The sequence below is a fragment of the Falco punctatus genome, assembly GCF_963210335.1.
Source record: "Falco punctatus genome assembly, chromosome: 5".
NCBI classification, from domain to species: domain Eukaryota; kingdom Metazoa; phylum Chordata; class Aves; order Falconiformes; family Falconidae; genus Falco; species Falco punctatus.
In genome coordinates, this window is record NC_137584.1 from 32,406,540 (window position 1) to 32,420,967 (window position 14,428).

General features: G+C 39.0%; 1 long non-coding RNA gene across 1 annotated transcript in view; it reads right to left on the reverse strand.

Annotated features, from left to right (window-relative positions):
• LOC308065050 overlaps positions 1-14,428 on the reverse strand; it is a 132,310-nt gene that overhangs the window by 90,080 nt on the left and 27,802 nt on the right. Inside the window, exon 1 of the long non-coding RNA XR_013928635.1 lies at positions 1-14,428. This exon is cut by the window's left edge and continues 83,172 nt beyond it; it is cut by the window's right edge and continues 27,802 nt beyond it. This is a non-coding gene — a long non-coding RNA (uncharacterized lncRNA).

Genomic DNA, 14,428 nt, shown 5'->3' on the forward strand with positions numbered 1-14,428 from the left:
ATCTAAATCACACTTTCTAGAAAAAGACCACAGTCCTTAAAGAAAAGCTAAAGTTTTCATTTAGAAAAAGGTAGACATGGCTCTTTATTCTATACAATGAAAAATATTGGACAGAGTCATTTAAATGGTTCCACTAAATTATATAAAAATTATTGTACTGAGCCCCCTTAAAATTACACTTCTATCTTCTACTCTAATATCAGTAATAGTATTAATAAGTATGACTCCATCTACACTGACATCACCTGTCATGTATGACAGTAGTTAAACACCAAGTTTAAATCCCACATTTCTCACTTCAGAAGGTACTTTCCTCTGTGGGATAACAGTTGGCTAGATTTGGTATTTTAAAGTAATTCGGCTGAGTTTGGTTTTCTTGCCTCCCAATTCTCAATTTCAAAGCTCTTCCATCTTGATCATATTTCAGCCAGAAAAAAAATAAAATATTCAATCTGGAGAGTATGGACATATCATATTTAAGCTAATTCCACAACTATCCCACCAGTGATCCCTGACACATGCATTTCTGGGTTTCCACAGTTCATAACTTGCCTCTTTTCCCTTCTCCTCCACTCAGATTTATCAAAAGAAGTTCAGGAAAGCATCAAGGATCCGTGCATTGCTTTTCCGCTGATGTGCCGAGCCAGCTCAAATATTTCTTAATTGAGACCAAAACAGAATGTGTGAAACTTCTAGTGGAATTCCTCACACTGGGATTCAAGCCACAATTGAGTACCATATGCTCCATGAGAATGCTTATTTTATCTCTTGCACTTTGAATTAAAAGGAAAACCACACAAATATGGTAGTACAAAAAGTTTAAAAAGCAACCCTAAAATTATGTTCATAATAACTCCAAAAAGCACCCAAGAAAGGACCCATTTCCCAGAACTGATATTTAAATGAAAAGGTTCTCATCAAATTGAACTAGAGTTAAACCTCAACCAATTATATTTAAATGTAATGAAAAATAAATACAGCTGAGCTATTAAGATAGCTGGAATAGCTAAAGGTCTGTCAGCACTTCCATTATAAACCTAGTTTGTTCAGGGGATTATAAGTGCTGTAAAAATGTGTTCCAGGCTGAAACTTGGCAGACAAAGGTTGTAGTTTTAGAGGTTGGGATTTTTTCTTTCCTTTTTTTTTTTTTTTAATAGGTTCAAAAAAAGGATTGGCCACTTCTAGGTTGTAGGATTGGTAGGCTCTGGAATTTTCCAACACTATTTTTGGTGTTCCCATAATTCAAAAAAGGACCGATTTTAAGAATAAGATGATGTAAGCTATTATTAGTCCATGATGTGAACTAACCATATGCTGCTTTTGGGATTTGTACGAGGGTTTATTTTTAAAAGGCAAGTGGGTTCAAATGCAGGTCGCTAGACTAATATAGTTTGTTTGACTCGTAGGGTGGGATTTTTCAAGCGCCCTCAGCAGTGGCCTACCTCAGCTCCCAAGAGCTAACATCAACGGTGTCAAAAGCTGAGGGCTTAGTATACCCCCACTCATCAGCTAGGTTAATGACAATAAACTCAGATACCCACCTATTTTATTATTCATCTTTCATGACTTCTCTTTGTGACTGACTGGAGCTTCATCAAAAATTCTCAGTATGGGATAGCACAGATTTATTCATGTAATTTCTTCCCTACCTCCTTCTCTCTGGTGGCTTAGAGATGTGGGAAACCAACTGAGCATCAAAGGCCTTTCCCTCCCAGCAATGCCGCCTTAATCAGTTTCTGCAAGGAGCACAGGATTATCTGGGGTGCGGCACACGCTTCTGGCCTCAAACAAGGAAAGGTGTGAGCTCTGGCCATCCGCTTCACCCCGCACAGCACAGCAAGACAGCAACACTGCACACCATGCAGATGCAAAGCTAGAGAAGGGATGAGCTGTGAGTGCAAAGCACTTGCGGCAGTTGTCTGGAAACACCGCTAGTCGGAGAGAAGCAAGGATACTTCTTTGTAAATATGTGTGAACAAGCACCACTGCAAAAGCATCTGCGGATATCAAGGAACATTAACGTTTACCTTTCATCTTTCTGTTCATGGAGGAGAGGGGGTGTGTGCCCAGAAGGAGTGGGTAATGGGCTATCATCTATCATCACAAATATGATGTCTTCAAAGGGATGAAGAACTCTGTTCTGACATCTAGAAATCCCAAGCTCCACAGGGTCCTTCCAGCACTTTCACAAGCTCAGCTGTAGCTACAGAGCTGTTCCACTTTTGCTGATGTTGATAACATACTATTTTTTACAAACATGCTTCAAAAGAGATTTTGTTTCTCTGCTCCCAGAAGAACCAGCAAGGCAATGATTTCAGACACAGTACCTTGATGCAGGATATCAGCATTTACATTTGGGCTTAAAAGGGGCTGCTAAAGGATTTGAGCCACCAGTTTTAGAAGAATAAGTAAACTAGGAAGCTATTGATTATTCCAGAGCAGAGCTTTTTCTTTCTTTCTTTCTTTCTTTCTTTAGTGTGGCTGCTGGTATGTGGAACGATTTCTGTGTCAAATTTCTGAGGGATCACAAGCAATATTGTTTCTTGATTATGTGAAACAGAAAGAAGATGCTGACATCCGAAAAAGTATCATAAAATTGAATCGAGTAATTACTTTCTGACTAGCACTTCTAATTTCTATGAGACATGAAATCATATCCTTATTTCTCTATTTATTTACACAATGAAGTATGCTAACGAAAAATACTTCTGTTTTAGGTTTTTGTTTTTCAACTTGCTCCTTTATAAATAACTTTTTACTTCAATCAATATTACATTTTTTTTGAGATGTGGGTTGTAAAAAAACATTTACACAGTGCAATTCATAGTATTTGGCATGAGAAACCATATTTATTTGTATTTCATATTGCTAATAACTCAACAGCTCTAAAATACTAATCTAATCTTTTTCATACTCACAAACTAGGTTTTCAGGATCAGGCTTGGTGGGGAGGTTGTCCTCATTAAGGAGAATTAAGAAATGCTGGCAGCAGGTCAGCATGATTGCTCCTGGTTCACTACATAAATGAAAAGAGAACAGGAGACTGGAAACAAACAGAAAGTACAAATTAAAGTGTATCAGAATAAAGTCTTGTCAGCCAAGTAAAATTTTAATATTTCTCCTACTGTCACTGAACATTGTATGCTACATATATTAGGATTCCTTCTGAAATATTTAGTTACTGATTAATAGATTTATTTTTCCCCTGCTAGAGATGAAGGGAGTCATGGGTCATATTAACCTGGTATGACCCAGTGCCCAATCGAAAGACCACCCCAGATTTTACGTCAAACATAAGGCATAAGTTCAGAGGGGTAAGATTTGCTTTGCCACGCTGAGCATCCTCCAAAGGCATGGAAGGATTTGCCATGGTTTAATATAACACAAGGGTGAGCGCTTCTGCACTTGGCCTGAGAATTGACCTACCCAGAACTCCTCAAAACCTGCATGGAGGTCATATCGCCGTTCTCCAGCTGGCCTCCCCGTCTCCAGTCTGGACTGGTGGACTCTGCTCCCAGAAGATTTGCAGATGGATGGGAGCTCTTTGCCCCAGTCTTCTAAGGGGTTGTGAAACAAAAAAAAGATCGTGCTGATCATCTAGGTTATCATCATCCCACAAGTCCCACGTAATAACCTCTGATGCTATCAAGTCAATAGTCTTTGTTACAAGTCTCAACTCCTTTTCTGTGGATGACATGCTGGTAGAAGAGAGAGATTATCTAAACCTGAACTCCTAGAAGCTGTAAGTGAAAAATTGCCTTGATTTTTAATGTGAAAAAGAAGTCTTTAAAAGTGCAATTTTGTCCCTCAGCATGAAATCAAGGCTTTTTCAGAAAAAAATTCAATCTCTCACACAGTGGCCTCCCCAAAAATAATACGAAAAAATTATTTTTACTCTTTTCAAGAAGATCTTTAATTTGTTTTTATCATGTTTTATTAAATGGTGACAACAGTAATGAAAAAATGGATTTCATTCACCCCTCTGCCAAGCACTGACGCAAGGGGCAGAAAGATCCATGGTTGTGCTCCTGCTGGGTGGGCATCACTGAATGAGCTGCACTTTTCCCAGTTGCTGGAGACTTATGGCTTGCTAGGGATGAGGCACCCAACAGAGAGAAGAGAGGACAGGCAGCCTTTTCCCTCTCCGCAATGCAGAGGACAGGGAAAGGATTTGATCACTAGGTTTTGAATGTAGTCAGAGCAGTGCTGCTCAGAGCACAGGATCTCTTGGTTTGTCAGGGAGCCTCTGTGGGGACCACAGGTTGTTGTACCAAAGCAGCACAGGAGGTGTTGTATGGAGAACAAGCAGAAAAAGGGGGAGGAAAAGTTAAATTAAATCTGTGCCTTCTCCATATCAGGAGTCCTTCCCAAGGCTGATTCTGGAGAGGACATGTTAAAGGCAGTTGAATACCCAGGCCTCAGTCAGTGGATCAAGCACAGTTTTAAATCTCACTTCACACTTCTGTTTCCATTTCAGTAAGTCCATTTCAGCTAAAGCTGAGCTCCGAAGGCCGTGTGATGAGCTGGGCTAAGGGAAAGAAGCTCTGAGTCAACAGCAGCTCACAATTTCCTTTTCAACTGTCAAAACATCCCCACACCCTCCTCACCCTGGAACCTCCGGGCTTCTCTCATGACTCCTAACTCCATACTCCACCATCTTTTACGGAAAATGAGATTAATTCAGACCCTTCCTCGATGTGGTTATAAAAGGGGAAATTCCTTAAACCACTCGCTCAGAGCTGATCTTTTTAAGGTTTCGCTTTTGTTGAGTGAAAGCAAGCTGAGGAATTTTCAATATCAGAACACCCCACCCCTGGGCTGTATCACTTCAAAACCAAATGTTCAGCGATTCGCAGCTCTATTGTTAGATTGCTTTGTTATGTGATACACTCCCTGACTGCATGCGCCGTGACACTGGGAATCATAAAACCCCCATTTTGGAAATGAATTCTGGTATGTACATAACCCACATACCAGGGAGCAGGGCTTGGTGGCACTCAGAGTACTGCCTGTGTTACGAGGTGTTAGTGAAAGTTTTGGTCTCTTCAGCCCCTTTTATTGGTTCTGCAGTGGATTCCTTACTTACAGATGTTTTCAAAACCAGCAGTTCCAAGGAAAGTCTCCTTATTGCCAAAAGTTTACAGCTGAATTTCTTGGCATTCGCAAGCAATGATTTCATCAGAACATGAAATAAGTCAGAGCTGCTGTTGAAAGACACCATTTTATAATCCAGCATTGTAAATTTAAGACTTTTATTTGCTGCAGAGTTTGGTTTCCATTTGTTCAACTCTCTGATAGGTGTATTACTTGGGAACAGATATAGGAGTTTTACAGGCCCTTTGTGCAATTTAAAACCCATGTATAGAATACCATAGTGCGCTGCCCATTCACATCATTAAAGACTTTTACAAGAGTATCATGTTCACACTTATATGTACTTTACTCTAGCGACCCTCCCCGTGCCATGTTTGAATTATTATAAATGGGCCCATGCAGAACACTGCTTCAACAGCTGAAGTAGGGAGGCTTTGTTTAAAATTCAAATAATAGCTGAATGGTGTCTGTTTGTTCCTGATCAACACTCTGCATACAAAAAACGTTGCACTTTCTTAAAAGGCAGCAAATGTGGACAAATATTAGCTTTTGGAACTAAAGGGGAAGTTATTCATTCACTCAGCAGTGCTCTGCAAGCTATCAATCTTCCAGGTATTTCTATTAGCTTTAATCATCGAGGTTGTTTGTTTGGAGCAATTTCTAAGAGAATAAAGGTACCTTTGGCTCTTATCTCCTGTCATCAAAGCATCCATTAGGAAATCCAAGCCCCGTAGGCAAGCTCAAGGGATTACTCAAAGAGGTTTTCTTGAAACAATCAAGAATTCGGTGCCCTCTCTTCAGTGCACAGGAGTTCAGTTGGAAACTATAATCTGAAAGAGAGGTTTATCTGGGGCTTAGTACAATTTGAACAGGATTTTGTTCAAGGCAAACCTACAGATAAAAGCACCTTAAGTATGTTGAAACAAAGATGAGCCCACATTCCTTGTGGTGCTGTTTCTAAGTCCAACGGTCTGTCAACAAAGTGGGGGAAAAAGCCCTAAAAGTCTTACAATTATCACAATAGTCAGTAGATTGGGCCACTGAGAAGCTAATTAATAGCTTTTTAATAAAGGAATGCTGATTAAGTGTGAAGCAGTCAAAAGCTCGTTCAGTGTTGGGGGTGGGAAGGCTTGCCATGTAAACAGGAAGGTTGAGGATAGGTAAAATATAAAGACTGGGAACTTGTTAAGTAAAAAAAAAAAAAGAAAAAAAAACCTCTTCAAGATATGGGATGAGCTTAAACTGCAAACAAAAAAAAAAATCTGGAATGCATATAAACATGAATTTCCACAGAATTTGAGTATGTCCAGTCTTCAGGTGCAGGAATTTAATTCAGCTCACTGCTAATGGAAAAAAGAGGGGAGGAGCTGTGGTCAAAATGCTAATGCACCTTTAGATTTAAGATCCCTGGGCTTAGGAAAGAGTAGAGAGTAGTAGAGTGCAGTAGAACTAAGGTTTGGGTGACCTGGGTTCAATTCCTGCTTCTTCCACTTGAATGCCTTGCTCTTTTTGGTTTTCCTTCCTTGGGAAGGGAAATTATGATTGCTTTGAGATCAGCTGACAAAAAGCCTAACATGAAATTGAGATATTGTTGTACTACTGCTGTTCCTAAGAGTCCCAGCTGTGAGTTGGAACTTTCTCTTTGGTTCTGTAGGAACAGAAAGCACAAAGCCTGGCTCTGCCTTGAAGAGCTTATTATAATTAAATGGTCCTGACTGAGTGACAAATGAGCAAGTAGGAAATTTTAAAAGAGAAACATTGTGCTTCAGCTTCTTAAGGTAACAGATACAGTTATGCTTTTCTTTAGACTGGAAGCTTTTCAGAGCATGCAACCACAGAATGAACATGTCTATGAGGGTGTCAATCTATAAAGGGAATGAAGCGTACAATATGTATTTGAAATTTCAAAACAGTTTTGACAAAAAACTCTTAAAGAAACTTAATTAGAAAAACTAATTAGAAAACTCATTTGCCGTGAAGGTGGAGTTCTTTTCACGACTGAAAGTTAATTAAAGTGTAGGAAGCAAGGCATAAGGCTTACTGGTTATTTTTAGGATGGAGAAGAGTGAACGGTATGGTCCCTCAGAGATCAGTTCTAGAGCCTGTTTTATCAGACTTCATCAATGACCTGAAAATGGGAGTGAGCAGCAACATCTCCAAGTCTGAAGATGAAATTGAGAACTTTTGGATAGTTGCATATCATGCCGACAACAAGAAAAAACAGGAGGATCTCGCAAGTGTATTTGTGATACAGTACATCAGATATCATTGGAAGGAAATCACCTAGATGCCATAATTTTGCACACACACACACACACACACATATATATATATATAAAACTTCTAGTGCATCTACCTTATCAGTGATACATGTGGTTTTATAATCTCAAGAAGGACAAAGCAGAATTAGAAAGAGTACAGAGAAGAGTAAGTAGGTGATGGAAAAGCTGTCTTATAAGAAAACATTGGAAAAGTTGGAACACTTAACTCAAGAGGAAAAGGCTGGAAGATTTTACTTCTGTAAAATCCTGATGCCATATAGAACTGTTATTACTTAGAAAGTATTTCTTTATGCATTAGCTAATTAAACTTTTGAAACTTATGGCCATAGAAGGTTGTGGCAGAGAATAGTTTTAGCAGGTTCAAAATAGATGAGATAAATTCATGGACAACAGATTCATAAATCAGTGCTGACAGGACCAAGCAGAGATGTGTCTTCTCCATTCCTTATAAACAAATGTTGATGGGAGATGGACTGCAGAGTGTGACCAAGCTCATGTGCTCCCCCAAAACAGCATCTCATATTGCCACTGTCAGAAGCAGAATACTCAGAAGGACTGCTGACCAGACCCATTTGGGCATTTTTTATATTCTGACATTTTTTCCAGTGTTAGACACTCATCCTAAGTAAACTAATAGAGACTAAATGTGACATATACACGATATTACCTCCCCTGAAATGGCACTCTGACTTCGAAGACTTTTAATGTAATACTGTTTCATTTCCAAGAGCAGTACTTCAGTGCACAAATGGGAATTACAGGCATATGTTGAATCAACATCAAGTCAGGAAGAAAATGAGTTTCTCAGGGAAGAGAACAATCATAATATTAGCTTTTACATAAGCCTGATAATTTGTCAGGTTGCTATTCAAAATAAAGACTCACTAAAAAGGCTGCACATGGTTCCAAAATCCTTCCTTCATCCTAACAAATTTACATGTCTGTGGAATTGTAAAATGTAATTAGCTTTCATTGACTCAAAGTCCATCTGTTGTCAGGGATATTTTTACATGATCCCATAAAAGAAGTCTATTATAGGCTATACAGTCCATCTATAGAACTGAACATGGATGAGTTACAGAGAGAAGCTCTCAGTTTTTTCAGGCGGTTCATGTTGGTTCTGTCTAGGCTCCATCCCAATTTTCACCTGATTCACAATATCTCTGTCTGACATGAAAATTCAGTCTGTATTGAATCTCTGCATGTCAAACTCCCACTCCCAAAGCCTCGCAGAGGATTATGCAGCATCTTTCAGCCCAAGCCTGGGTGCCATCAGCAAATTTTTCCTGCTTATTTCAACGCACAATATGCAAAAATATGAAATGATTCAGAAAAAACTCCTCTTTTAACAATCACGAGGAAAAGACCTGATCCTGAAGATATTCACAGCCTGACAGAAAGCTAAGTTTTTAATGTGCAGCAGCATGCGACAGTCCTCAGGAAAGACAGGCGTTTGAGATTGACATCAAAGGCAGAAGACCAACAAGGGACTCCTAAAGTATTTCCTGTACTGAGACTAAACTAAACCCTCCCACCAGGACTGGCTCTGTGCAGTGGCAAAGCAAGCAGGCATTTAAGGAGGTAGGTTATCAACAGTGGCAAAACAGCCACAGTCCCATTTCCAGCTTTTTCTGTGCCAGAACCTGAAAAGCCAAGCTTAGCTGCTACTGTCCCAAAGGGAGAAGTCAGAGCAGCATCTACTGCTGCTCAGTGGACCTTCCCAGCAACAACAGTCAACATCTCTTTATCTGACATCCTTTAGGGACAGCAAGCATGTATTTTCAGATTCCTTCAGCTCAACCAGTAATGAAAAATCCTGAGTCTTCTCATCCCATGGCATCTTAAATGCTCTGAGAATTTAGTCAAGGACAGAGTTATTCTATTTTTTCTTGCTCCACTGGTTTATTTTTCTCCTCCTGAAAACTGCTTTTCTTTGTATTTCTATTACTTACTATTTAAAGGGGTTTTTTTCTGGTTTATTTCACTGTCTTGTCCTGGTTACTATAAAACTGACCCTACATATTTTAGAAGATAACTTCTTTGGCTTCTTTATAAATTCTTTACATTGCAATACCTTTCAAGTCAATGGATTTACCATGAAGACACACTCTCTAAACATCGTGACTAAAGTTAAAGGGTTGGAATTTAACCTATGTTTTTGCTTTGTTCACTAATTCCAGTTCCTTCAGTTAAAGGCATCAAACTTCTTGGGGTGGTGACATGAATGTGATTAACCTGAGATGCAAATCTCCTGTGAAACCTGAAGTGCCTTAGCCTGAAAATTAGATACAAATCTTCACAAAATTGGCCTTTTTTACCAGATATTTGTGCCAAAACTGTGCAAGTACATGTTTAATGTATTTCATAATTATTAAGATTGCAGAAAATTTTGCATTTTTAAGCTGGATGATATTTTAGCTTTTGATTAAAAACTTGAAAGAAAGGGATACAGTTTGTCCTAAGGTTGTCTCAGATTCACTTCAGATTAAATTCCCTTACTTATTTGTTGTGGTTTTATTTGTGAGAGGATTCTTACTGACATAGATATGGAATGATGTCACCTTAACCTTAGACACAGAAAGAAGAACAAATGAACTTCCAGAGTAAGACATCTTCCTCTGCCTACATAAACTTTGTATTTCATGTCAGAAGCTCCTCTCCCCGTCGACTTCAGTGGAAGTGCAAAATGAGTCACATCCTAACACTGGCCTTTCAAAGTGCAGGATTTCCAGATCTCGCCCTTTTAACTTGCTGTAGTCACTCGGAAGAAATAAAACCTAGGTAAGGCAATTCAGAACCTCTGACCTAGCTCTCTTTTCTGAATGGTATTCTGACAGTATGTGTCTGGCTTTTAGAGAGACTAATTACTTTACTTAATCACCTAAACAGCAATGCTTAGTGCAGGAACTGTGACCATCCCTCCTCTGTGCCCAGCTCCACTGTACACACTTAGGCATCTCAGTCCCATTTTAGATGCCTAGTGTGTTTCACCTGGTTTCCAGGTGGCCTGCCAGACGGACAGGAGTTCTCATAGGTCCTCCTGGCCTGGCCTGGCCTGGATTTGTACTGCACAGACTGCCTGTCCCATCAGGGCATCTCAGACACTAGGGCATCTCAGCAGTACATACCTATGAACGCAGAAAGTAATTGGACATTTCTCCCTTGTCAGTCAGATTCTGCCAGTTACATTTCAGCTAGACATTCTGGCATGGAACTGAAAATCTTTCACAGCAGAAGACATTTCAGTTCCCAATAACAGGCACCTTCTAGTAAAGAAAACGTTTGGGTTTGGTGGGTTTTTTTTCCCTCCTTTTAAAATACTTGACCAGTGCTACAGATATTGTTTCAAACAACAATTTCTAAAAACATTTTGCAATGATAAAAAAAAAATAATTAATGGTTTAAAAAAGCTAATGCTTGGGATTCTGGCCAACATTCCCCCCCCCCCTTTTCTCTCAACCAGTTTTCTCATCTGTGTGCCTGTTTGATTGAAATTTGCCTTGGTCTCTAAGAAAGAAAGAACACTGGGGCCTCCTACAGTTTACTTTTTGATTGTAGCTTGTGTTCAAGTACCACATAGTACACAGCCACAACAAAGGGGCACATCAGCGAAGATGCTTTACTAATACACATAAACAGATAGTACTTTTTGCAAAGGTAGAATTTATCTGTCCAAATTCTGATATATACAACCTGAATTTCTGCTTGTGACTTGATTAGTGGAAAGAAAAACAGGCACTTTTGGGACATAATTTATCTTAGTCTAACCTAGATGTCTAAAACTGTCCAGATGAATGGCATCCTAAGTCTACATTTTTCTGTTGACAATAAAGGAAGTCTAGACAGCTTGTTCAGATGTAAATGTCTATACTGCATATGTCTGAAGTTAAGTGAAAGGAATCCAGGGAGTTCACTATCCAAAACCAAGAATGTGGATATCATATGGGGAAGGTATGAAATATTAAAGAACATGCCTAGTGTCACTGATGACACCTGAGTAGTCATGCCAAGAATGGAACAGATATTTCTTGAATTCCAGGTCAATACTTAAACCACAGATCATCTTTTCTATGAAATGTTATGAGTAGGTATATAAAAATTTTCACATCTTAAAGTAATGCTTCTAGCTAGTACAGAAAGATTTTGGCTAACCTCCCAGCCATACCTTCCATTCCCACCTACCCACAATATCCCTACATAAGCATTCAAAGGAATATTCAGCTTTTTACTCATTTAAAGAAATTACAAAAGATACAAATAAAAGAGTCCACTCAGGGAAAACAGCATGGTATAGGATACAAAGGCTACAATCTCTCAGAAAAAAGTACATTTTATAGGAGAAGAGAAAAGAGTGCAGAGAAAGAGAGAATTGCATCCCTTCCTTTTCACAATTTTTTAACTGAAGCCATAATCCCAGGAAAAATATCTGAACAGATGTTTTCCCTTGAAAGTATTCCAGAAAATGAAAGCACACATGGCATACTGATCTGCTACTTCCTTCAACACATTCTCATTCAGAGATAACAAATGTACCATGTGATGTTGCCATAGTAGCTACTTGTATTTTACCACTGAGTGAAGCAGAGGAAAAAGTTAATATACCTACCCATACTCTAGGCATTGAACTAGCTGCAGTGGCAGATTGCACCTCTAGCATTTGATGTCATTTTTCTTCTCTAACATTGTTCTCTGTGTTGTATTTTAGAGTGTGTGTTCTGAAGTATGGTATGCAGCAAGCAGCTATTTAGATCAGATATCTTGTATGTCCAGATTCTCTGATCCACTGAGGTCATAAAGCGCCTTAAGGCCAGTGAGACTGCCAGTGAACTCCCTCTGTTCAGAGTGGTCGCCTGGCATGGGGGATGCCATCCTCCCCAGGGTGGCTAATCCTCCCCCAGCCCCCCTCCACAATTTGTAGTCTAGGAGCAAGGGCTGTGGCACACATCAGGGCCCTGGGAATACACATAGGCAGCTTCAGGTTTTGCCCTGGGCTTGGCTTCCTTTAAACTAGAAACAGTAATTTTCTATAACTTCCCTGTCATATACTCTACCTGCCTGTTTTTCAGACCAGAAACTACATCTCAATGAGTCTTTCACTAGTTTATGCAATTGAGCTGGTCAACGTTACTTCCACAAAGGAATGCCAGAAAGTAGGGGACAAACACCAAGCAGAACAAAACTATATATAAATACATTTTTATATATAACACTATAAATAATGCTGGAAAAGTGCTCATGTGAGGCAATATCATTAGCAAAAGATCTAGCCTGCTCGAGAAACTGGTGTGAGCAGTAAGAAATAACAGAAATATTTGTAGAATCCAGTGGAGACAGTGGAGAAACTTGAAATACTGGAAAAGAACTGACAGCAAATATTATAGGACAGGAAAGATATTGTTAAATAGGAAACGTGACTCAGAGTTATTTAAGGGTATGTGTTGCTCAGGAAAGCTATAACTAAAGCAATAATTGGTAGATCAACATATTACCATTCTTACATTGACTGTAAAGTAGACTAATGAGGTATGAATATAACCCTGTACACTGAGAAGACAGCAAAGCTGCCTGTGTCAGCATCATACCTGGAGAGAGCCGTAGCACAGGTTCTGTACCTCTAAACCTAACAATGAACTTGAATAAAGTCATTCAATACTATTTGGAATTGCAGCATGAATGACTATTCTTTCCAAGTATAGTGAGGAAGACAAATGGTCCTAATAATAACACCCAACTCTTTCTGAGCTCTTTCCATTGCAGAAAAAAACAATGAAATACAGATGAAGATAACAGTAAGATTATTTTAGACTTACTTTTTGAAAGTTCATGATCTTCAGAGATATTCACAGAAAATTATTAGAGATTAGCCAATCCTGGTCTGATTAATTTAGATGAAATGGAAAGATACTCATGGGTGTGCTTATAAATAGGGTACTCAATTTCAAAAGGACAAATTAAGCTATCTAGTTAACCAAGTCAGCTGTACTGATGAGCATATAGACTTCACTGTAGTTTAAGCCTGTGGATTCTCTCTTTTAAAAAGTACAAAGTCTAAGAGCTCCTATCCCAGGTACAGAAGACTACGTTCTAAGCTTTTAAACCTGGGCTTTATCAAATCAAAGAAGACATTTAAGAATACGCAGAGATTCTACAAGAAATGCAACAATAAAACAAAACAAAGCAATAAAATAAAATAAAATAAATAAAAATAAAATAAAATAAAACAAAACAAAACAAGGAGTGTTTTGTAAATAAAAGAATATTTTGAAACTAAGGCATGAAAGAGCATAATGAAAAAGTCAGAAAACAAACCCAATTAAAAACTGCAGCTAAAACAAGAGGAAAAAAAAATCATAGAATCATAGAAACATTTCGGTTGAAAAGACCCTTAAGATTATCAAGTCCAACTGTTAACCCAGCACTGCTAATTCTACCACCAAACCATGTCCCCAAGCACCACATCTACACATCTTTTAAATATCTCTAGGGATGGTGACCCAACCACTTCCTTGGAGAGCCTAGTCCAATCATTGACAACCAATCATTATAGTGAATAAATTTGTCCTAAGATCCAACCTAAACCTCCCCTGGCACAACCTGAGGCCATTTTCTCTTGTCCTGTCAGTTGTTAACTTGGCAGAGGAGACCAACTCCCACCTCCCTACAACCTCCTTTCAGGTAATTGTAGAGAGTGACAAGGTAACCCCTGAGCCTCCTCTTCTCCAAACTAAACAGCCCCAGATGTCTCAGTCATTTCTCATTAGACTTGTGCTCCAGACTCTTCATCAACCTCATTGCCCTTCTCTGGACATGCTCCAGCACCTCAGTGTCTTTCTTTCAGAGAGGGGCCCAAAACCAAACACAGTATTCAGGGTGCAGCCTCACCAGTGCTGAGTATAGGGGGAGAATAAGAGAAGGCAATTCTGGCAATGAATTTATTATGCAGTGAGAGATACTTCAAAGTGTGGCTGAAAAACAAAAATGAATGTTACATCTTAATTTTTAACATTCATGGTTCTGCTGAATAAGGAATCAGAGGTCTAATGGTTTAATGA